We start from the raw sequence: 25,719 nt of genomic DNA on the forward strand, positions 1-25,719 counted from the left end.
AAAAGTGTGCATGAGAAGTTTCCTTCCAATCTGGTTACCCATCTGCCCAGTTCTGCCATTCCCCAACCAAAGCCTTAGAATAGGGAATCACTGTTCTTACTTTTGTGTATATATAAACTTTCTGTGTTACTTTATGCTTGTACAAGTAACTATGGAAAATGAATCTGATTGTTACCCTTTGAAATCAAAAGTAAACAAGATAATAAAACTCTAAACAGATTTTAAGCAGAGCTAACATTTGTTTATATTTTCCTTAGGATAATTGATTATGCTCACCAATTGCTTTCTTCTCCTATTCTCCTTTCAAATGGATTATGATATACCAACTTTTTCTTAAATTTATTCTTAGGGATTATTAAGAGCAATTTATTCTATAGCATGAAAGCCGTTTAAGATATTCTTTAATGAAAAACACGTTTACTGATATTTCATTTTTCTAACAATAGAAAAATTAAGAATTATATAGAAAAGTCTATTATGTACTGTGATACAGATTAGTTAAAACATTACATGCAAAAATAACTTAAAAATTCAATTGCTTAATTTTATTTTAGTTTAGGTCTTTAATAAGAAATTAACATGATTATCTTAGATTTATAATTGGTAATGAGCAGATTTTACATACAAATATAAAATACAGTTAATTATGAAAGGATTAGTTTTATCTTACTTATGTAATTATATAAATAGAAAGTTCATGGTAAATTTTAATGTGTCATATATTTTAGCTTTTGTTTTCTTTACAAAGCATTCAAATTCTAGGGCAATAGTAATATGTTCTTTTTAGCCTGATCATTTTAGGGGGAATAAGTACTTTGATATATTCCTCTCTCAGTGATAATAATTTAAAATATATACCAACTTTGTAATGCAGACTATTTTAGTAGAAGTATGATTGAATGTGAAGGGAGAAAAAAATTATTTTATGTCTAGTTCTGCCATTCCTAATAGAGTGTGACTTTGAGCAAGTTGCTTGATCTTCTGTAATTTCTAAAGAGTTTGGCCTGCTCCAAAACTTCAGTTCTTCTCTAGGAATTAAATATGAAAGGTAACTGATAGAGAAAAGAAGAAAATCATAACAAAGTTACTAAAACTAAAAAGAGAGAAAATGAAATGAGACAGGTAAGAAAAAATATAATTTACAAGAATAAATATTTACAGTGGTCCTTTCAGACTTAAAGTCCTGGATTATTTTGTTGTTGTTGTTGTTGTTGTGTTGTGTTGTGTTGTTTTAGGCTTTTAGCAGCCTAAAGCCATGGTTTCTAGTTTCTGTCTCTAGTGATAAGTGGAAAAGAGGAATGAAGGCAGGGCTTTACTGGCCCAATCAGAAACAGAAACTAAGAACCCATGACTGTATTTTCTCCCTTGGACACCTGTGTGTTCCCTCTGTTCACCTACAAAAACAAACAAGAAAATCTCCAGGTTTCCTTTTCAAGATGCTGATGGAGCAATTGGTTGCTACTGGAAGGGTAAAGCAAAGGGAAGAATACGAACATGTATTGCATATATATTACTCCTGAGCACTGTGCTGGGTTCTTCACACCTGTTAGCTCATTTCAGCATGGAGACATAGTGCTACCTATGAAATTATTACAGTCAGGAAAAGTCTGGGTGCCAGTTCTTTTTCCACAAGTTCAGTTATTAGTGCATTAGTGCATCAATTAAATTTGTGTTAACTTGACTGTGCCACTGGATGCTGACATATTTGGTCAAACATTATTCTGGGTGTGTTTTTTGAATGAGATTAACATTTAAATTGATAGACCCAGTAAAGCAGACTGCCCTCCCCAGTATGAATGGGCCTCATCCATTCAGTAAAAGCCTGAATAAAACAAGAAGACTGACCTTCTTCCTAGTAAGGGGGAGCTCTTCCTGCCTAATTGCCTTCAATTTTTTTTTTCCTTCACATTCAAATGGAATCATAGGCTCTTCCTGGGTCTCAAGCTTACCAGGCTTCATAGTTGAACCACATTGTTGGCTCTCCTGTTTCTTAGGTCTTCTGACTTGGACTAGAACTAAACCATCCACTCTCTCCGGTATCCAGTTTACAGATTGACTCTGCAGATCTTTAGCTTTGCCAACCTCCATAATATCACATGAGCTGTTTTTTAAATTAAATATATAATATATATATAATTTATTATGTATAATATATATTATATATAGAATTATTTCTATATATAATAATATATATTATAGAATTATTTCTATATATAATATATATTATATATATAAAATATATATTATATATATATAGAGAGAGAGAGAGAGAGACAAATCATATTGATTTTGTTTCTCTGGATAACCCTAATATAATTACCATGATTATGTTGCCAATAATAACAACTTGGTGTTATGGATAAAATGTTAGTGTTCTCTCCAAAATGTATATGTTGAAGCCCTAACCTCCAATATGAAGGTATTTGGTTATATGGTTTGGGGGAAGTAATTAGGATTAGATGATGTCATAAAGCTGGGACCCTCATGATGAGATTAGTACCCTTATAAGACGACACATCAGAACATGTGCACACACACGCTCCCTCTCTTTTTCTCTCTCTCCCCCGCCACATTGCCCAAGCACACAAAAAAGTCATGTGAGCACACAGCAAGAAGACAGCCATTTACAACAAAGGGGAGAGCCCTGGCTAGGAACTGACGATGCTGACATTCTGATTTCAGAATTCCAGCTTCTAGACTGTGAGAAAGGCACTTCTGTTGTCTAAACAAACCTGTCTATGGTATTTTGTTTTGACAGCCCAAGCCGACTAATATACTTGGATTTGTGTAGTGCTCTTTATTTTTAAATATATTCATAATTACACATAAGTCTCTTGAAAATTCTGTGAAATAGATATTTTACTTCACTCTAGCAATTAAAAAACTGAGACATAGAATATCTGGCCATATAGAAACTGAGCTAATGTTCAGGCAATGTAATACCATATCAATGTTTCAAATGGAGTTCACACAAATAATATTTTGAAGAAAATACCTTAGTATTCTGGATTGTACTTTCCTTATATCCACTTAGTCTAAGTGTCAATCAAAATAAGCCAAAATTCCATTTATCTTTAGCAGAAGCATAATCTTTCCCACCTTTCTGATTGTGTATATCTGATGTTATTAATGATAAGCAACACTCCATATTCTCTTATCTGTTAGGCTAACAGTTACACAGGGCAAGTTCCAGTCTTTGTAAACTATCTGAGATGCTGATCACATAATGAATTTCCAGATTATTTGTTATGTACAGAAAAAACTCACTAACTATAAGACAGTATAGTAAATCCCAGGAGTCTCCCCAGGTATCTAGTAAAACAAAAGAGCAAGATAGCGAAATATGTTCTCTATTCAAAATCTGAGTGATTAATAAAGAGAGAAATGTGTGTTTGTGACATTAAAGATGCAATTTCCTAATCCTGTAAGTTACTTTATTGTTCAATTTAAGAGTCTATAGATAATATAATGCCATGGCTTTTAATGGATACAACTGACTTTAAATTGTCACACTTTTAAAAAGTTATAATTTTAATTTTGTCTTAAGAAAAAAATGACCAACTTCAACATAAAATTTGGCAAAGATCAGAAAAACACAAAACAGAAATTAACAACCTCTATAATTTCAACTACAGATAACTACTATTAACATTTTCGGTACAATATTTCCATTTCATTTATATATTTATTATATATGTTACACACACACAGACACACGCACAAGCAGGTTGCATATAAACCATCATCCCAGTTATCTCCATCCCTCCTCCAGCTTGTATAAAAAGACAGGAGGAGTGGAAAGAAAGGGAGTAGACTCATCAAGAGTACAGCATTCCTGTACTACACATGTACAGACATTTTTTTTCTTGTCATTACTTCCTAAACAATACTGCATAACAATGTAAGCACTAGTATTTTTATTTTTATTTTTATTTCAATAGTTTTGGGGAACAGATGGTGTTTGGTTGCATGGATAAGTTCTTTAGTGGTGTACCTATCTCCCAAGGAGTGTACACTGTACCCAATATGTAGTCTTTTATCCCTCACCACTCTCTCATCCTTCTCCCCGAGTCCCCCATTGTATCACAAGCTTTTGTGTCCTCATAGCTTATCTCCCGCTTTTAAGTGAGAACATACGATGTTTGGTTTTCCATTTCTGAGTTACTTCACCTAAAATAATGGTCTACGACTCCATCCAGGCTGCTGTGAATGCCATTATTTCATTCCTTTTTATGGCTGAGTAATATTTCATGGTATATATATACCACATTTTTTTATCCACTTGTTGGTTGATGGGCATTTAAGCTGGTTCCATATTTTTGCAATTGCGAATTGTGCTGCTTATACACATGCATGTGCATATGTCTTTTTCATATAATGATTTCTTTTCCTCTGGGTAGATACGCAGTAGTGGGATTGCTGGATCAAATGGTAGTTCTACTTTTGGTTCTTTAAGAAAACTCCCATAGACACCTAAATCCACTGATGCTCAAGTCCCTTATATAAAATGGTGTAGCATTTGCATATAACCTATGCACATCCTCCCATATGCTTTAAATCATCTCTAGATTATTTATAATACCTAGTACAATGTAAATGCTGTTTACCCTATACTGTGCATCCTCCTATAGACTTTAAGTCATCTCTAGATTACTTATAATACCTAGTGTTTACATTGCCATAGGTATTATAAGTAATCTAGAGATGATTTAAAGTATATGGGAGGATATAGATAGGTTATATGCAAACACTACACCATTTATGTAAGGGACTTGAGCATTAGTGGATTTTGGTATTTGTGGGAGCTTCCTGGAACCAATTCCCCAAGGATACCAAGAGACAAATGTATTTCCCTGGAGCCTGTTTTTCCATGTAGCATGAAAAAATATCCCATTTTTCTGGCCACCATAGAAGTACTATTTCTCCACTTCTCAATTTTAGTATGAAATATCCTATAAAGGCCTTTGTGTGGCTTTGTATAGGTCAAGTGTCTGCCTCAGAACCAATCAAATATGTCCAGAAGTGGTTTGACTGGATGCAGGAGTAGTCCAGAGACAGACAGAGACAGAGATACAGAAAGAGAGAGAGAGATGGAAGGAAGGAGGAGGCTCTAGGAATAGAGTGACATAAATGTGCAATGCATTCTTGCTTGCAGGTTCTTGGTCATGAGTAATTTCTCCACAGCATTTGTCTTTATCTGACCTTTTATGCAGCTAACCATAGCATCCTCTGAAATTGCTAATTCATTTACTCATAGTTTGAACCCAATGTCCTTTCTAGAGGCTATTTGGAAGTGATAATACGGCATTAGAAACTATAAGTGACAAATCAAAGTCCCGTAGTCTAGCAGAAAGAGAAATGGATCAAGTCTAAATATTGATAATCGTTTATTACTTTTTATATTTTATCAATAGTCTTATTAACATACAATAAAATTAAAGAAAACTATATAGGCTGGAGTTTATTGAGATAGTCAACTGTCTTCATTGATGTTAAAAAATGTAATCACAATGCAATTGTTATAACACATTCTTCATATTGTCTCCTTATGTTCAAGTTTCAATCAAAGATACTACTTGTTAATTTTGCCTTACCTACACTTCTAAAAAGTTCTTTAATTTCTGAAATCCTGGGGATGAAAAGCTATAGGATACAAAGTAAACATTTGTTGAAATGTCTTCATTAAAGTTAAATTAAACAGAAGAAAGTGTTGATTGCATGCAAGGAAAATCTAAATGAGCTAAGTCTATGAGACTGAGAAATAGACTCCCTAGGGGCAGCCTCTCGATGGTGTCCTTCACAATTACCCAAGCATGATTCTTTCAGTCAGAGACTGTAGTTTTGGATTTTTCCCCAACATATTTATTAAAATAGAGTATGTAAATAAAAAATACATTTTCCAAACCTATAAGGCATTGTGATTCTGAGTTTCCATTCTAACCTATGAATATATTTCCTAAGCCATGATGTAAAAATATCTTTGTAACTTGGCTATGTGTCACCTCTAGTGTAGCTCCTGCCATGCTAAGCATGTATGCCTAGAAGCAGGACCTGGCTAGAAAATTCTCCCAAAGCAAATGTCCACTGCCTTAAAATTAGACAATGTTCAGAATTCCAGACAAATTACATCACCTTTCTACAGCTCCTTAGAAGGTAAATTTGTTTTCTGTCTTTCCCCAGGAGTAGATTCCTATGAACTTTCTTATTCTTTTAGCAACTGCTCATAGAATCCTTGATCACTGGATTTTCCTCTGACCACAGTTTCTCACAATTTTCTGAACAGTTAGAACGTTTTCCAGACTATAAATATAGATATCTACTGACTCTTAATTTTTTGTCTTAGACTATTCAGACTTTTGGCTCCTATGTTTCCCTATCATTAGGTAATTGAATACAGCTTATTCACTATCTGCCCTTTACCACAAAACCTCTGACTCTTTTGTTAATTTCTTGTCTAATTTACTTGCATTTGCTGTAACATTTCACTTACCTTGATTCCTGGGTTCACATTTGTAGGTTTTTTCATGTTCACCCCCATGATCTCTATCTTGATATACTCTTTGTTCTAGAATTACATTAATCACATCTTCATGTAGATTATATAATGGGTTGACTGAAAATAAATATATAAGGTAGATAGATAAAGTAATAACTTTCCTTTGATTGATAATTTATGTGTCTCTGCTTTTGACCTGGTACTGGTACATACTTCAGATTACATGACATGAAGAAACTGTAAGAGGCCCTGAGACTAGGAATACTGCTTTGACAGATTTGCTTTGTAGGAGTGAAGAAAATTGTTAACAGAAAGCTGGTGACCACGGAAAAAAACCAACAATAATTTCCCTTGGTAGTCTCTGATGAATTTTCTGAAAAAATATAAAAATAGATGACCAAATATTAGCATCTGTAAATACTTTAGGCTGTGGGCCAGAAAGTTTCTTTAACAGAGATATATTTAAGCTGAGCCAAAGGGGAAACTCTAGCAGGGAGTAGAAAATGAGAGTTTCCAAATTTGCACCTAGAAGGTTGTTTTAATATTGCCCTTCTAGACGTAAAAAGAATTAAGAAGAGTTTCTATTTAAGAGAAACTCTTTATAGAATTTTGATTTCTGGGAAGCACACTGTCACATTATCTCACACCTGAGTTAAACCCTAAAACATATAAACAACTAAATTCAAATAATGTGAATAAAGTTCTAGTTATGCAACAACATAAAGCTACCTTTGTCACTAAGATAGCACAATGCCAAAATTTCTGGTTCTACATTTAAAACGAATATATATACGAATATATATATACGAATATCTATATATATTCGAATATATATAGATACGAATATATATATTCGAATATATATATATATATATCCTGTCCAGCAAACTTTTTTGCCACTGTAATGAGAGTTGAGGCATTACATTTAGGTTTTGATCCATTTTGAGTTAATTTTTGTATATGATGCCAGGCATACATTGAAGTTTATTTTTAAGGACCATTTGTTTAAAACATTATCCCTTTCCTGTGAATAGCTTGTGTGCTTTTTAAAAATATCAGTCAAATGCACGCAAGTGAGTCAATTTCTGGAATCTCTATTCTATTCCATTGATCTCCATGCCTATCCTTTCACAAGCTCACCTGGTCTCCATTAATGTGGCTGTATATTTAGTTTTGAAATTGGGTACTATAAGTCATCTGACTTGGTTTTTTTTTTTTTTTTTTCTTAAACTGAACTGGCTAATCTAAATTATTTGCCTTTCCACACGAATATTAGCATTCAGCCATAAAAAAGAATGAAATCCTCTCATTTGCAACAACATGAATGGAACTGGAGGTCATTATGTTAAGTAAAATGAGCCAGGGACAGAAAGACAAACTTCACATGTTCTCACTTATTTCTGGCAGCTAAAAATTAAAACAATTAAATTGAACTCATGGAGAAAGAAAGTAGAACAAGGCTGGAAATAGGCTGTAAGGGTAGCCGGGGAGGAGGGGGTGATATGGTTTGGCTCTGTCCCCACCCAAATCTTATCTTGAATTGTAGTTCCCATATTCCCCATGTGTCATGGGAGGGACCCGGTAATTGAATCATGGGGGTAGTTTTCCCCATGCTATTTTTGTGATAGTGAGTACGTTCTCACAAGGTCTGATGGTTTTATAAGGGGCTTCCACCTTCACTAGGCTCTCATTCTTCTCCTTCCCAGCGCCACGTGAAGAAGGACATGTTTGCTTCCCCTTCCACCATGGTTGTAAGTTTTCTGAGGCCTCCCCAGACCTGCAGAATTGTGAGTCAGTTAAACTTTTTCTCTTTATAACTACTTAACAATAATATCTACCCTCAGCTACTTGGGAGGCCGAGGCAGGAGAATTGCGTGAATCTGGGAGGCGGAGCTTGCAGTGAGCCAAGATCGCGCCACTGCACTCCAGCCTGGGCAACAGAGCAAGACTCCGTCTCAAAAAAAAAAATTCTTAAAATATACAACACACTACTGTTATCTACAGGCACTATGCCTTATAGTAGATCTCTAGGACTTATCCATTTTGTATAACTGAAACTTTATACCCTTTGACTAATACCTCCCCATTTCTGCCTCCTTTTAGATCCTGGCAATCATGATTCCATTTTTTTTTCAATGAGTTTGACTATTTTAGACTCATCATCTGAGTGGTATCATGTAGTATTTGTCTTTCTGTGTATAGCTTAATTTATTTAGCATAGTGTCCTCCAGGTTCATTCATGTTTTTACAAAGGCAAGATTCCTTTTTTTTAAGGCTGAATAATATCTCATTGGACATATATACATTTTCTTATCTATTTATCTGTCAATGATCATTTAAGTTGCACCCATGTTTTGTCTACTGTGAATAAGCCTACAATGAACATGGGAATGCAGATATTTCATTGAGCTTATGCTTTCAATTTCTTTGGATATATAAACCCAGAGGTAGGATTGCTGTATCAAACAATAGTTTTATTTTTAGTTTTTTGAGGAACCTCCATACTATTTTCCAAAGAGACTGCATCAATTTATGTAAACACTAACCATGTACAAAGATTCCCTTTTCTTTACATTCTAACCAGTTTTTATCTTTTGTTATTATAGCCAACAGATGTGAAGTGATACGTCATAAAGATTTTTATTTGCATTTCCATAATGATTAGTGATTTTGAGCACCTTTTTCATATACCCGTTGGCCATGCCTTCTTTTAAGCAATGTCTATTTAGATTATTTGCCCATTGTTAAAGTTATGCTATTTTTCCTTGCTATTTAGTGATAGAAGTTTCTTATATATTTTAGATATTAACTCATAATTAGATACATAGTTTGCAAACATTTTCTCCCATTCTGCAGGTTGCCTTTTCATTTTGTTGACTGTATCCTTCACTATGCAGAAGTTTTTTAGTTTGTCAAAATGCCAATTGTTTATTTTTGCTTCTGTTGCCTGTGCTCTTAGTATCATAACCAAGAATCATTGCCATTCCAGTGTTTAGAAACTATTTCACTATGATTTGAATTGGATTTCATTGAACCTGTAGACTGCTTTGGATGACATGGATATTTTTACAATATTAATTCTTCCAACCCATAAATATATCTTTCCATTTATTTATTTATTTGTGTCTGCTTTAATTTTGTTTACCACTGGTTTATAGTTTTTAGTGTATCCCTAACTATTTCATTCTTCTTTTTTTTTTTTTTTTTTTTTGACACAGGGTCTCACTCTGTCACCCAGGCTGTAGTGCAGTGATTCAATCAATCACAGCTTACTGCAGTCTTGACACCTCCAGGCTCAGGTGATCCTCCCCCTTGTCCTCTCAAGTAGCTGAGACTACAGGTGTGTACCACCACACCCAGCCAGTTTTTGTAGTTTTTCTAGAGGCAGGGTTTCATCATATTCCCAGACTGGTCTCAAACTCTTGGGCTCAAGCAATTCACCCACCCTCACCCACCCTATGTGCTGGGAGTACAGGCATAAGCCACCATACCCAGAAAGCATTTCGTTTTTGGGGGGTGCTATTATATATGGGATTACTTTATTAATTTTCTTTTCTGATAATTTGTTATTGCCATCAGCCTTTGCAACTGATTTTTGTATGTTAATTTTGTATCTTGTAATTTTAGTGAATTTCTTTTATAGTTCTTTTTTTTGGCAGAGTCGTTAGAGTTTTCTACATATAAAATCACGTTATCTGCAAACAGAGAACATTTTTCTTCCTTCTTTCTGTTTTAGATACCTTTTATTTCTTTATCTTGCCTAATTGTTGTGGTAGTACTTCCAGTACTATGTTGAATTGAAATGGCTAGAGTGGGCATCTTTGGCCTTGTTCTAGATCTTAGGGGGAAAGCTTTCAGTTTTTAACCTTTGCATATAATGTTACATGTGGAATTTTCACATATGACCTTTATTGTGTTTAGATAACTTCTTTTCATATCTAATTCATCAAGGGTGTTTATCATGAAAGAATGTTGAATTTTTTCAAATGCTACTTTTGCCTTTATTCAAATAGTTACATGATTTATAGTCTTCTGTTAATCTGGTGTATCACGTGGATTGATTTGAATATATTGAACCATCCGTCTCAGGAATAAATAACACTTTTCTTGTTGTATGATTCTTTTAATGTGCTTTTGAATTTGGTTTGTTAGTATTTTTATTAAGAAATTTTGCATCCATGTTCATCAGTGGTATTGGTCTATAGGTTTTTCTTTTACATTTTTTTTATTTTTTATTATTTTTTTTTATTTCTGTGACGGTTAATACTGAGTGTCAACTTGATTGGATTGAAGGATACAAAGTATTGATCCTGGGTGTGTCTGTGAGGGTGTTGCCAAAAGAGATTAACATTTGAGTCAGTGGACTGGGGAAGACAGATCCCCAGATCCATCTGATTAGATTATGGGCACAATCTAATTAGCTTCCAGCATATATAAAGCAGGCAGAAACATGTGAAAAAGAGAGACAGGCCTAGCCTCCCAGTCTACATCTTTCTCCCATGCTGGATGCTTCCTGCCCTCAAACATCAGACTCCAAATTATTCAGTTTTGGGACTCAGACTGGCTCTCCTTGATCCTCAGCTTGCAGATGGCCTATTGTAGGACCTTGTGATTGTGTAAGTTAATACTTAATAAACTCCCATATATATATGTATATCTCCTATTAGTTCTGTCCCTCTAAGAGAACCCTGACTAATACAGATTTTCTTACCAGGAGTGGTTCTAGAGGAACAGAATATTAAGGATGGAGTTCTTTTGTTGGTTTGGGGATTTCTGGAGGTGGCTGCTTAATATGATTAGACCCAAAAATGCTAAGGAGACTACTTCTAATAGTATGGAGAACACTGATAGTCCTTGGCATAAACTGTTTAGAGAGTCATGCAAAATAAATGCATTTGACACTCCCGATTCACTGCTTATGAGAGGTAAGGAGTTCAGTGACTCTATACATAATGTCTTTGACCATATGTGGAGAACCAAGGAACATAATGAAGCTGGTTGGTTGCTCCTAAGTTCAGTGGACAAAGTGATGAAAGAAAATGATGAACTCAGGGATTCTGTCTCCCAGCTTCAGAAGCAGATACTGAGCCTCAAATATGCTAAGATTGCCCTGAGTGGGAGTCTTATCTCCTGTAGAGAAAGAGCTGAAATTGTGGAAAAACAGACACAGGCTCTTATCATGTGAGTGGCTGACCTGCAATGAAAGGTGCATGCACAGCCTTGCCAGGTGTTTACTGTTAAAATGAAAGCATTGATTGGAAAAGAATGGGACCCTGCAACTTGGAATGGGGACATGTGGGAAGGACCCTGATGAAGCTAGGGACACTGAGTTTGTAAACTCTGATGAACCTTTTTTGCCAGAAGGTACAGCTTCCATCCCTCCCAAACCCATGCTGCCATCAGCCTTTCCACCTTTGTCTGAGGAGATAAACCCTACGCTGCCTAAGGCAACAGTGATGGCCTCCCCTGAGGCAGTTGCCAGGCAAGATAATGTTGATTCTCCTCAGAAGCCACCCCCAATACCTCTGTTTTCTTCTAGACCTGTAACTAAAGTCCTGGCGGGCCCCTAGAGGTAAGGTTGAGAGTGTGGCCCATGAGGAGTATTGCTCACTCAAATAATAGTTTGAGTTCTCTAATTTATATAAACAGCAACCTGGAGAACAGGCATGGGAATAAATGTTAAGGGTATGGGATAATGGTGGAAGAAACACAGAGTTGGTTGGGGCTGAATTTATTGATTTGGGCACACTAAGTAGGGACTCTGCGTTTAATGTTGCAGCTTAGGGAGTTAAAATGGTTCTAGTAGTTTATTTGCTTGGTTAGATGAAATATGGATTAAAAGATGGCCCACTGTGAGTGAGCTGGAAATGCCTGATCTCCTTCGGTTTAATGTAGAGGAGGGGATCAAAAGGCTTAGGGAGACTGGGATGGTGGAGTGGATTAGTCACTTTAGACCTACTCATCCTAGCTGGGAGAGTCCAGAAGATATACCGTTGACTGATGTCTTGTGAAATAGATTTTTGAAGGCAGCACCTGAATCTTTGAAGAGCCCTGTAATTGCTCTTCTCTGTATGTCAGATCTAATTATGGGAACCACAGTCACTCAACTACAAAACTTAAACACAACAGAAATAATTGGATCCCAAGAGAACAGGACCAAGTGTTGGCACTCAACCATCAAAGGCAAGGTGGGCATAGCTACCATAATGGACAGCAGAGGCAAAGCAGCAATCAGAATAGCCAGACTTGTGTAGAGCTTTGGCATTGGCTAACTAATCACAGTGTTCCTAGAAGTCAAATTGATAGGAATCCTACTGCATTCCTACTTCATTTATACAAACAGAAATCTTCTAGGTCAAATGGACAAAAGACTAATTAGAATTATAAAAACTGAGAATCATGGCCCCTCAATCAATTTTCAGACTTGGACCAGTTTACAGACTCAGAACCCCTTGAATGAAGGGGAGGCTGGGTCCTGTTGAGGAAGGACCTCACTACATTACCAACAATTTATGCAGTGAATCCTTCCCCAGGGAGACCCCTGGAATCTTATCAGGGTAACTGTGCCATGAGGAAAGGGAAATGATCAGACATTTGGGGACTACTGGACACTGGCTCTGAGCTGACACTGATTCCAGGGGACCCAAAACATCATTGTGGTCCTCCAGTTAAAGTAAGGGCTTATGGAGGTCAGGTAATTAATGCAGTTTTGGATCAGGTCCAACTTATAGTTGGTCCAATGGGTCCTCAAACTCATTCTGTGGTCATTTCTGAGTGCCAGAATGCATAATTGGCATAGACATACTTGGCAGCTGGCAGAACCCCCATATTGGCTCCCTGACTGGTAGGGGGAAGGCTATTATGGTGGAAAAGGCCAAATGGAAGCCACTAGCACTGCCTCTACCTAGAAAAATAGTAAATCAAAATCTATATTGCATCCCTGGAGGGATTGCAGAGATTACTGCCACCATCAAGGACTTGAAAGACTCAGGGGTGGTGATTCCCACCACATCTCTGTTCAATTCTGCCATTTGACCTGTGCAAAAAAACAGGTGGATCTTGGGGAATGATGATGGATTGTCATAAGCTTATCCAAGTGGAGACTCCAATTGTAGCTGCTGTACAGATGTGATTTCATTGCTTGAGAAAATTAACACACCTTCTGGTACCTGGTATGCAGCCATTTACATGGAAATGCCTTTTTCTCCTTTGTCTATAAGGCCCACCAGTAGCAATTTGCCTTCAGCTGGCAAGGCCAGCAATATACCTTTACTGTCCTGCCTCAGGGATGTATCAACTCTCTGCCTTTGTGTCATAATCTTATTCAGAGATAACTTGATTGTTTTTCACTTCCACAAGATATCATGCTGGTCCATTACATTGATGACATTATGCTGACTGGATCCAGTGAGCAAGAAGTAGCAAACACGCTGGACTTACTGGTGAGACATTTGCATGCCAGAGGATGGGAAATAAATCGGACTAAAATTCAGGGAACTTCTACCTCAGTAAAATTTCTAGGGGTCCAGTGGTGTGGGACCTGTTGAAACATTCCTTCTAAGGTAAAGGATAAGTTGCTGCATCTGGCCCCTCCTACAACCAATAAAGAGGCACAACAACTAGTGGGCCTATTTGGATTTTGGAGGCAACACATTCCTCATTTGGGTGTGTTACTCCAGCTCAGTTATCAACTGACCCTGGCCCCTGCCAGTTTTGAGTGGGGTGCAGAACAGGAGAAGGCTCCGTAACAGGTCCAGGCTGCTGTGCAAGCTGCTCTGTCACTTGGGCCATATGACCCAGCAGATCCAATGGTGCTTGAGGTGTCAGTGGCAGATAGGGATGCTATTTGGAGCCTTTGGCAGGCTCCCAAAGGTGAATCACAGCAGAGGTCTCTAGGATTTTGGAGCAAGGCCCGGCCATCTTCTGCAGATAACTACTCTCCCTTTGAGAAACAGCTCTTGGCCTGTTACTGGGCTTTGGTAGAAACTGAACCTTCAGCTGTGGGTCATCATGTGACCTGAACTGCCTGTCATGAACTGGATGCTTTTTGACCCATCTAGCCATAAAATGGGTCATGCATAGCAGTATTTCATCATCAAATGGAAGTGACATATATGTGATCGGGCTTGAGCAGTTCCTGAAGGCACAAGTAAGTTACATGAAAAAGTGGCTCAAATGCCCATGGTCTCCACTCCTGCAACCCTGTCTTCTCTCTCCCAGCCTGCACAATGGCCTCATTGGGAGTTCCCTATGATCAGTTGACAGAGGAAGAGAAAACTAGGTCCTGATTTATAGATGGTTCTTCACGATATGCAGGCACCACTGAAAGTGGACAGCTGCAGCACTACAGCCCCTTTCAAGGACATCCCTAAAGAACAGTGGTAAAGGGGAATCTTCCCATCAGGAAGAACTTTGAGCAGAGCATCTTGTTGTGCACTTTGTGTGGAAAAAGAAATGGCCAGATGTGCAATTATATACTGATTCATGGGCTGTAGCCAATGGTTTAGCTTGATTTTAATAATCGAGTGGATAAAATGACCTGTTCTCTGGACACCACTTAGCCTCTTTCTCCAGCCTCCCCTGTCATCACCCAATGAGTCCATGAAAATGTGGCCATGGTGGCAGGGATGGAGGTTACACATGGGCTCAGCAACATGGACTTCCACTCAAGAAGGCTGACCTGCCTATAGCCACTGCTGAGTGCCCAATTTGCCAGCAGCAGAGACCAACACTGAGCCTCAATATGGCACCATTCCTTGGGGTGATCAGCCAGCTACCTGGTGGCAGGTAGATTATATTGGACTTCTTCCACCAGGGAAAGGATAGAGATTTGTCCTTACTGGAAGAGACACTTACTCATGGGTTTACCTATCCTGCACACAATGCTTCTGCCAAGACTACCATCCATGGATGCACAGAATGCCTTATCCACCCTCATGTTATTCCACACAGCATTGCCTCTGAACAAGACACTCACTTTACAGCTAAAGAAGTGTGGCAATGGGCTCATGGTAATGGAATTCACTGGTCTTACCATGTTCCCCATCATCCTGAAATAGCTAGATTGATAGAATGGTGGAATGGCCTTTTGAAATCACAAGTACAATGCCATCTAGGTGACAATACTTTGCAGGGCTGGGGCAAAGTTCTCCAGAAGGCCGTGTATGCTCTGAACCAGAATCCAATATATGGTACTGTTTCTCCCATAGCCAGGATTCATGGGTCCAGGAATCAAGCAGTAGAAGTTGAGGTAGCACCACTCACCATCACCCCTAGTGATCCACTAGCAAAATGTTTGTTTCCTGTTCCCAAGACATTATGTGCTGCTGGCCTAGAAGCCTTAGTTCCAGAGGGAGGAATGCTGCCACCAAGAGACACAACAACTATTCCATTAAACTGGGTGTTAAGATTGCCACCTGAACACTTTGGGCTTCCCCTTCCTTAAGTCAACAGGCTAAGAAGGGAGTTACAGTGTTGACTGGGGTGATTGACCCAGACAATCAAGATAAAATCAGTTTACTATTACACAATGGAGGTAAGGAAGAGTATGCATGGACTACAGGAGATCCATTAGGGCATCCTTTAGTATTACCATGCCCTGTGATTAAGGTCAATGGGAAACTACAACAGCCCAGTCCAGGCAGGACTACAAATGACCCAGACCCTTCAGGAATGAAGATTTTGGTCAGTCCACCAGGGAAAAAAAAAACACGACCTGCTGAGGTGCTTGCTGAAGCCAAAGGAAATACAGAATGGGTAGTAGAAGGTAGTCATCAATACCAGCTATGACCACATGGCCAGTTGCAGAAACAAGGACTGTAATTGTCATGAGTATTTCTTCCTTATTCTGTTAAAAACATGTCTGGGAATGTATACATTTGCACTAAGAAAACGCCTTCATTTTATTTCCTTTCTTCTTTATCATGTGATACAAGATTTATTGAGTTCATATCAGCATTTAAGTATTGTTAACTTTATGTAAGAGTATTTGGGTTGCGGATTGGTACATTTCTGGTTGTATAAAGGATAGTTGTATTATGTTAGGCATAATTATGACATTGTCTTTATTTGAAGATTATGTATGATCTCAGGAGATGTGTATGGATTCAAGTTGACAAGGGGTGGACTTGTGATGGTTAATACTCATCGTCAACTTGATTGGATTGAAGGACACAAAGTATTGATCCTGGATGTGTCTGTGAGGGTGTTGCCAAAAGAGATTAACATTTAAGGAAGTGGTTTGGTGAAGGCAGATCTATCCTTAATCTGGTAGACATAATCTAATCAGCTACCAGCAAATAGAAAGCAGGCAGAAAAACGGGAAAAGGAGAGACAGGCCTAGCCTCCAGTCTACATCTTTCTCCCGTGCTGGTTGCTTCTTGCCCTTGAACATTGGACTCCAAGTTCTTTGTGTGTGTGTGTGTGTGTGTGTGTGTGTGTGTATCTCCTATTAGTTCTGTCCCTCTAAGAGAACCCTGACTAATACAGTGTCTTTTTCTGGTGTTAGCATCAGGGTGATGTTGCCCTAACAAGGAGTTAAGAAACAGTCATTCTTCTGTTTTTTGGAAAAATTTGAGAAGGATTTTTATTCATTCCTCTTTAAATGATTGGTAGAATTCACCTGTAGAGCCATCTGGTCCTGGGCTTTTCTTTGTTGAGAGATTTCTGATTATTGATTCCATCTCTGTATTTGTTACTGGTCTGTTTAGGCTTCTTAGGTCTTCCTGATTCAATCTTGATAGGTCGTATGTTTCTAGAAATGTATCTCTTTCTTATAGATTGTCCAGTTTGTGGGCTTCAATTCTTTAGAATAGTCCCTTATGATCCATTTTATTTCTATAGCATCTGTTTTAATGTTTTGTCTATCATTTCAGATTATATATGTTTTCGTCTTCTCTCTTTTTTTCCTAGTCCAACTAAGGGTTTGTCAACTTACCTTTTCAAAGAACCAACTCTTAGTTTTGTCCATTTTTTCTACTATTTTTCTATTCTCTATTTCTTTTATTTCTTGCTAAACTTGTTGTATCTCTTTTTCTAGTTCATTGAGGTGTGAAATTAGCTTGTTTGTTTGAAGTCCTTTTTTAAATATAGGCATTTATTGCTATGAACTCTCTTAGTACTATTTTGCTGTATTCTATAACTTTAGGTATGTTGTGCTTTTATAATTTATCTTGAGATTTTTTTACAATTTCCCTTTTGATTTCTTCTTTGACTCAACAGATGTTCAAGAATGTGTAATTTAATTTCCATGTATTTGAGAATTTTTCTATTTTCCTCTTGTTATTGATTTCTAGTTTTATTCCTTTGTTGTCAGAAAAGATATTTGGGATGATTTTATTCAATTTTTGTCACACCTAGCAGACCTACCATGTGTTCTATCTTAAAGAATGTTCTATGTGCACTTGTAAAGAATATGTATTTGTCTTCTATTAAATTGAATGTTTTGTATGTGTTTGTTAGGTCCATCATTTGGTCTACAATGTCAAGTTTACTGTTTTCTTATTGATTTTCTGACTGGATGACTGTCAATTATTGCAAATAGGATATTGAAGTCTTTTACTATTATTGAATTGCTGTCCATTTCTCCCTTCCGATCTGTCAGTGTTTGCTTAGTATATTTGGTTCTCTGATGTTAGGTGAATATATATTTTTATTGTTATATCTTTGTGTGAAATTTATTCTTTATCATTAGGTATTCACCTTATGTATCTTATGATAGTGTCTGACTTCAAGTCTATTTTTTCTGATATGGATACAGACACCTCTACTCTTTAGCATTTGCATGGAATATCTTTTTCATCCCTTTACTTTTAGCCATGTGTGTGCTTAAAGCTAATGTGGGTCTCTTGTAGACAGCATGTAGTTAGATCTCTATTTTTCATCCATTCAGTCACTCCATGTTTTGATTTGGCCATTTAATCCATTTACTTTTAAAGTAATTATTGTCAGGTAAGAACTTACTGCTTCCTTTTGTTGCTTTCTGTCTGTTTTGTAGTTCCTTTTTCATTTCTGCCTTTCTTACTGTCTTCCTTATGATTTGATGATTTTTGTAGTAATATATTTTGATTATTTTTATATTTTCATAGCCATTTTCAGTTTTTTTGTGACTGCCTATAGACATGCACAAAACTTCTTCTTGTTATAAAAGTATAGTTTGAGCTGGTAACAACTTCGATGGCATACAAAAACTGTATACTTCTATCATTTTGAGTTTTTTGTCAGGAAGTTCATAGATTTCTAATCTTTAGGGTTCATTACTAGAAGTTTCTTTTATTCCTTGAGTGGTGTCATGTTTCTGATTCTTCATTATTTTTGTAGCTTTGATGTGTGTATATTTCAAAAAGTAGTCACCTCTTCCATTCTTTACTGACTGGCTTTGTCAGCCAAAGCCCCTCATCAGTCAGCACAGCCACAGATTCTGGGTAGGGTGAGTGGCAGGGTCCAAGGGCACGCCTGCTGCTGGGGTCCATGAATGTGAATGCCTGGCATTGGTTCCTTTTGGGTTCCATGAAACCTGAGTCCATGCAGGTGGTCCTGGAGCTTGGATCTGCAGGGGTGGGCCTGGTGCCAGGATCCCCTGGGGTAAGTCTGGCACATGGGAATGGGCCTGGCATTTCAATTCACTAGGTTGGGCCTGGGACCAGTGTCCATGACAAGATAAAATGCTCACTTCACTCTCTTTCCCCCATGGGAGAATTCCTAGGATGAAGGGATCTTTGTTGATACTGCACAGTTATCTGAGTTCATTTTCTGTTGCTCGTAACAGAATATCTGAAACTGGGTGATTTATAAATGAATAACATTTATTTCTTAAAATTATGAAGGCTGGAAAATCCAAGGTCAAGGGACCATATCTATTGATGGCCTTCCTGCTGGTAGGTACTCTTTGCAGAGTTCCAAGGTGTTGCAGGGAATCACATGGCTAGGGAGCTGAGTGTGCTATCTCAGGTTTCACTTCCTCTCCTTCTAATGTCAGCAGTTCTACCCCCATAGCAACCCATTAATTCATTAATCTAGAATGAATCCATTCATGGAGGCAGAGTCCTTTGACCGAATAACATCTTTAAGGCTCCACCTCTTAATACTGCCACATTGGGGATTAAATTTCAACATGAGCTTTAGAAGGGGCACCACACCACACTTATTCCAAAATTGATCACATAGTTGGAAGTAAAGCACTCCTCAGCAAATATAAAACAACAGAAATTATAACTCAGACCACAGTGCAATCAAACTAGAACTCAGGATTAAGAAACTCACTCAAAACCACTCAACTACATGGAAACTGAACAACCTGCTCCTGAATGACTACTGGGTACATAATGAAATGAAGGCAGAAATAAAGATGTTCGTTGAAACCAATGAGAACAAAAACACAACATACCAGAATCTCTGGGACACATTCAAAGCAGTGTGTAAACGGAAATTTATAGCACTAAATGCCCACAAGAGAAAGCAGGAAAGATCTAAAATTGACAACCTAACATCACAATTAAAAGATCTAGAGAAGCAAGAGCAAACACATTCAAAAGCTAGCAGAAGGCAAGAAACAACTAAGATAAGAGCAGAACTGAAGGAAATGGAGACACAAAAAACCCTTCAAAAAATCAATGAATCCAAGAGCTGGTTTTTTGAAAAGATCAACAACATTGATAGACTGCTAGCAAGACTAATAAAGAAGAAAAGAGAGAAGAATCAAATAGACGCAATAAAAAATGATAAAGGGGATATCACCACTGATCCCACAGAAATACAAACTACCATCAGAGAATACTGTAAACACCTCTACACAAATAAACTAGAAAAGCTAGAGAAAATGGATAGATTCCTTGACACATACATCCTCCCAAGACTAAACCAGGAAGAAGTTGAATCTCTGAATAGACCAATAACAGGCTCTGAAACTGAGGCAATAATAAATAGCTTACAAACCAAAAATAGTCCAGGACCAGATGGATTCACAGCCAGATGAATTCTACCAGAGGAACAAGAAGGAGCTGGTACCATTCCTTCTGAAACTATTCCAATCAATAGAAAAAGAGGGACTCCTCCCTAACTCATTTTATGAGGCCAGGATCATCCTGATACCAAAGCCCTGGCAGAGACACAACAAAAAAAGAGAATTTTAGACCAATATCCTTGATGAACATTGATGCAAAAATCCTCAATAAACTAATGGCAAACCAAATCCAGCAGCACGTCAAAAAGCTTATCCAACATGATCAAGTGGGCTTCATCCCTGGGATGCAAGGCTGGTTCAACATACGCAAATCAATAAATGTAATCCAGCATATAAACAGAACCAAAGACAAAAACCACATGATTATCTTAATAGATGCAGAAAAGGCCTTTGACAAAATTCAACAACTCTTCACGCTAAAAACTCTCAATAAATTAGGTATTGATGGGACCTATCTCAAAATAATAAGAGCTATCTATGACAAAACCACAGTCAATATCATACTGAATGGGAAAAAACTGGAAGCATTCCCTTTGAAAACTGGCACAAGACAGGGATGCCCTCTCTCACCACTCCTATTCAACATAGTGTTGGAAGTTCTGGCCAGGGCAATCAGGCAGGAGAAGGAAATAAAGGGTATTCAATTAGGAAAAGAGGACGTCAAATTGTCCCTGTTTGCAGATGACATGATTGTATATCTAGAAAACCCCATTGTCTCACCCCAAAATCTCCTTAAGCTAATAAGCAACTTCAGCAAAGTCTCAGGATACAAAATCAATGTACAAAAATCACAAGCATTCTTATACACCAATAACAGACAAACACAGAGCCAAATCATGAGTGAACTCCCATTCACAATTGCTTCAGAGAGAATAAAATACCTAGGAATCCAATTTACAAGGGATGTGAAGGAGCTCTTCAAGAACTACAAACCACTGCTCAATGAAATAAAAGAGGATACAAACAAATGGAAGAACATTCCATGCTCATGGGTAGAAAGAATCAATATCGTGAAAATGGCCATACTGCCCAAGGTAATTTATAGATTCAATGGCATCCCCATCAAGCTACCAATGACGTTCTTCGCAGAATTGGAAAAAACTACTTTAAAGTTCATATGGAACCAAAAAAGAGCCCGCATCACCAAGTCAATCCTAAGCCAAAAGAACAAAGCTGGAGGCATCATGCTACCTGACTTCAGACTATACTACAAGGCTACAATAACCAAAACAGCATGGTAATGGTACCAAATCAGAGATATAGACCAATGGAACAGAACAGAGCCCTCAGAAATAATGCCGCATATCTACAACTATCTGATCTTTGACAAACCTGACAAAAACAAGAAATGGGGAAAGGATTCCCTATTTAATAAATGGTGCTGGGAAAACTGGCTAGCCGTATGTAGAAAGCTGAAACTGGATCCCTTCCTTACACCTTATACAAAAATTAATTCAAGATGGATTAAAGACTTACATTTTAGACCTAAAACCATAAAAACCCTAGAAGAAAACCTAGGCAATACCATTCAGGACATACGCATGGGCAAGGACTTCATGTCTAAAACACCAAAAGCAATGGCAACAAAAGCCAAAATTAACAAATGGGATCTAATTAAACTAAAGAGCTTCTGCACAGCAAAAGAAACTACCCTCAGAGTGAACAGGCAACCTACAGAATGGGAGAAAATTTTTGCAATCTACTCATCTGACAAAGAATCTACAAAGAACTCAAACAAATTTACAAGAAAAAAACAAACAACCCCATCAAAAAGTGGGCGAAGCATATGAACAGACACTTCTCAAAAGAAGATATTTATGCAGCCAAAAAACACATGAAAAAATGCTCATCATCACTGGCCATCAGAGAAATGCAAACCAAAACCACAGTGACATACCATCTCACACCAGTCAGAATGGTGATCATTAAAAAGTCAGGAAACAACAGGTGCTGGAGAGGATGTGGAGAAATAGGAACAATTTTACACTGTTAGTGGGACTGTAAACTAGTTCAACCATTGTGGAAGTCAGTGTGGCGATTCTTCAGGGATCTAGAACTAGAAATACCATTTGACCCAGCCATCCCATTACTGGGTATATACCCAAAGGATTATAAATCATGCTGCTATAAAGACATGAACACGTATGTTTATTGCGGCACTACTCACAATAGCAAAGACTTGGAACCAATCCAAATGTCCAACAATGATAGACTGGATTAAGAAAATGTGGCACATATACACCATGGAATACTACACAGACATAAAAAGTGATGAGTTCATGTCCTTTGTAGGGACATGAATGAAGCTAGAAACCATCATTCTCAGCAAACTATCGCAAGGACAAAAAACCAAACACTGCATGTTCTCACTCACAGGTGGGAACTGAACAATGAGAACACTTGGACACAGGAAGGGGAACGTCACACACCGGGGACTGTTGTGGGGTGGGGGGAGGAGGGAGGGATAGCATTAGGAGATATACCTAATGCTAAATGATGAGTTAATGGGTGCAGCACACCAACATGGCACATGTATACATATGTAACAAACATGCATGTTGTTCATATGTACCCTAAAACTTAAAGTATAATAATAATAAAATTAAAAAAAAGAAGGGACAAATATTCAAACCATAGCAAGGGTTTTGGGAAGGAGTGATTGGGTAAAGTGAAACTGTCTTTCCTAGCCTCTTTAATATGTCTTTTATCTCTATGCTCCGCCTGGATTTTATAATCTCTCACCTGGACTCTGGAGCGCTCATGAAGATACTGTGATTCATGGATGGTTGTCAAATTTGTTTTCTCTAGGGGAACAAGGCTGTAACTTCCTATTCTACCATCTGCTGATGTCACACTCCTAAATGGTACTGTTTTAAAATTGATTTTTATATATTAATTTTGTGTTCTAAGATGTTGTAAACGTATTATTCTAAGGAACTTTTTTGTAAATTCTTAAGGACTTGCTTTGTAATCAATTATGATATCTACAAATAGAATTTATTTATTTCTTTTCAATCTCTATATACTTAGATTTTTTGCCTTGTCTTATTACATAACATATTCAATACAATAAATAGGCTTGGTAATAGTAGATATCCCTGCCTTGTCTCTAATCTTAAGACAACATTGTTCAGTCTTCCACTGTTAAGTATGATGTTAATTATAGGCTTTTTGTAAATATACAATGTCAAATCGGGGAATTTCTCTTCTCTTCCTAATTTGCTGAAGGTTTTTATGATAAATTAATGTTTATTTTTTTCACATGCTTTTTCTGCTTCTATTTAGATTATAAGGGATAATATATTAAGGATTAAAATAGAGTCACTGTGACTGAAACATAATGTACAGATTTAGAAAATAAACTTTGATCATTGGTAGTTCTCTTTGATTGCTGCCCTTTTTTCTTCTCTGTTTCTCAGGACTTCCGAATATGTGTTCTTCAAGACAACGGCAATGAAACGAGACATTCAAAATCCCTATTAGCAAAACTAATTCAAAAATTATTTAGTGAATTGCAATGATCATTTACTCAGCATGTGGTTTTAAGTAGATGCTATGCTCTACGCACTGAGATTTTTTTGAAAAACCAACAGCATACATTACATGATCCCTGCCCTTTAGAAGCTAGTGGTTTAGTTGGAGACGCTAACTAGAAATGGTTCAATTTCAGTAGACTGTGTCAAACACCAAGGTAGGAGTACACAAAAAGAGTGTTAGAAGACATAGAAGAGACAATTAATTAAGGGTTAAGGGGTTGAAGATGGCTTCAGGAAGAGAGTGGGAGGTATTAATAGAACATTACTATTTCCTTATGCTATTTGTGTAAACTTATTTGAATGTTCATAAAGGTCATTCAGCTTCATCATGAAATTTTGATAAGTTAATGTAGGTTTAAGTTTTAGAAAAAGAATTACTACTATCATTACTATTGATTACTTTCATGTCTTTAAATTTTTAAATAAGATTTTTCTTATTGTAAAAGCAATATAAATTCACTGTAGAATTTTGAACACTCAAAAATAATAAACACAATAAAATGACATTCTTAACTTTAATCCTTAAATGTAACTAATCTGAATATTTACTATACACTTTTTATCCATTAATACATATATAGATTAATGTGGTGATACAGTGATTTTTACTTGCTTATACATCTATTGCATATACAATAATAACTATTTTCCAATATCATATTAATGTGCTATAAAATGCGAGTTTGATGATTGTAGAATATCCAGTAGATTAACATACCATAATTTGTTTCACCAATCCCCAGTTATTGAGCACTTAAGTTCTTTCCATTTGTAAATGTATAAATAGCATGGTGATTTGCATTTTTGAAATTAAACCTTCACATGCATTTTAAATTTTTTTCAGGGTAATTCTTAAAGTTTATTGATTTAGTAAAAAGTAATAATATTATAGAAATTTTGCTTATTTGCCAAATTTCCCTCCAGAGAAAACCATATTGAGGTATCTTTCTCCCAGTAGCTATGTCAAAAATTAACATTTTTTATTTCAGCAGCACACCTTCATTGACACTGTTTATTACAAATTGTAATTTAATTGCCAGAATTTTTGTTTAAAAGGACATTCTATTGTTTAAACTTGCATTGTTCTGATTATTAGAGTTTTCTGGAGTTTGGCCAGCAAAATTAAAATGTATAGTAATAAAGTAATGCTACCGAGTTTAACCTGTTACTTCTGGAAATTTTTCCCATAACATTATAGCCATACTATTTTCATAAACATCGCGTAACTATTAAAACCTGGTCTTAATTATAATGTTTTTATGTTCACACATTGGATACAGAATTATAATAATAAAATATTTTTTATTTAAAACAATCTTAACTAAATTTTTCAACCACTAGAAATATGAAAGGCATTGTATTTCTGAAAATACAGTTTTCCTAAGTAACAAAAAATTATTTTCAATGGACATATCTTAAATTGTACTTAAAACTCTACAAGCGGGGGTGGAGCCAAGATGGCCGAATAGGAACAGCTCCAGTCTACAACTCCCAGCGTGAGTGACGCAGAAGACAGCTGATTTCTGCATTTCCAAAAAAAAAAAAAAAAAAAAAAACTCTACAAATGCATAATACATTTCTAAATATTGGTATATACTGGGAGGAATATAATACCTTTTAAAACATACCACATACAGCGATACAGAGTTAGTTCTGCTATAATTACTCCATAAAACACACATTGTGCCTGCCTTCCTACATTGAGTATTACAAAAACCTTCACTGGC

The 25,719-nt window shown here is 36.8% G+C and overlaps 1 long non-coding RNA gene across 1 annotated transcript in view; it reads left to right on the forward strand.

The window, feature by feature from the left end:
* The window catches only part of LOC129060010 (uncharacterized), a 132,890-nt gene extending 107,371 nt beyond the window's left edge, over positions 1–25,519 (forward strand). Inside the window, exons 6-7 of the long non-coding RNA XR_008526317.2 lie at positions 23,265–23,320; positions 23,876–25,519. This is a non-coding gene — a long non-coding RNA (uncharacterized LOC129060010). The remainder of the gene's footprint in view (positions 1–23,264; positions 23,321–23,875) is intronic.
* Positions 25,520–25,719: the final 200 nt, after the last annotated feature.

Source organism: Pongo abelii, chromosome 5 (genome assembly GCF_028885655.2).
Source record: "Pongo abelii isolate AG06213 chromosome 5, NHGRI_mPonAbe1-v2.0_pri, whole genome shotgun sequence".
NCBI classification, from domain to species: domain Eukaryota; kingdom Metazoa; phylum Chordata; class Mammalia; order Primates; family Hominidae; genus Pongo; species Pongo abelii.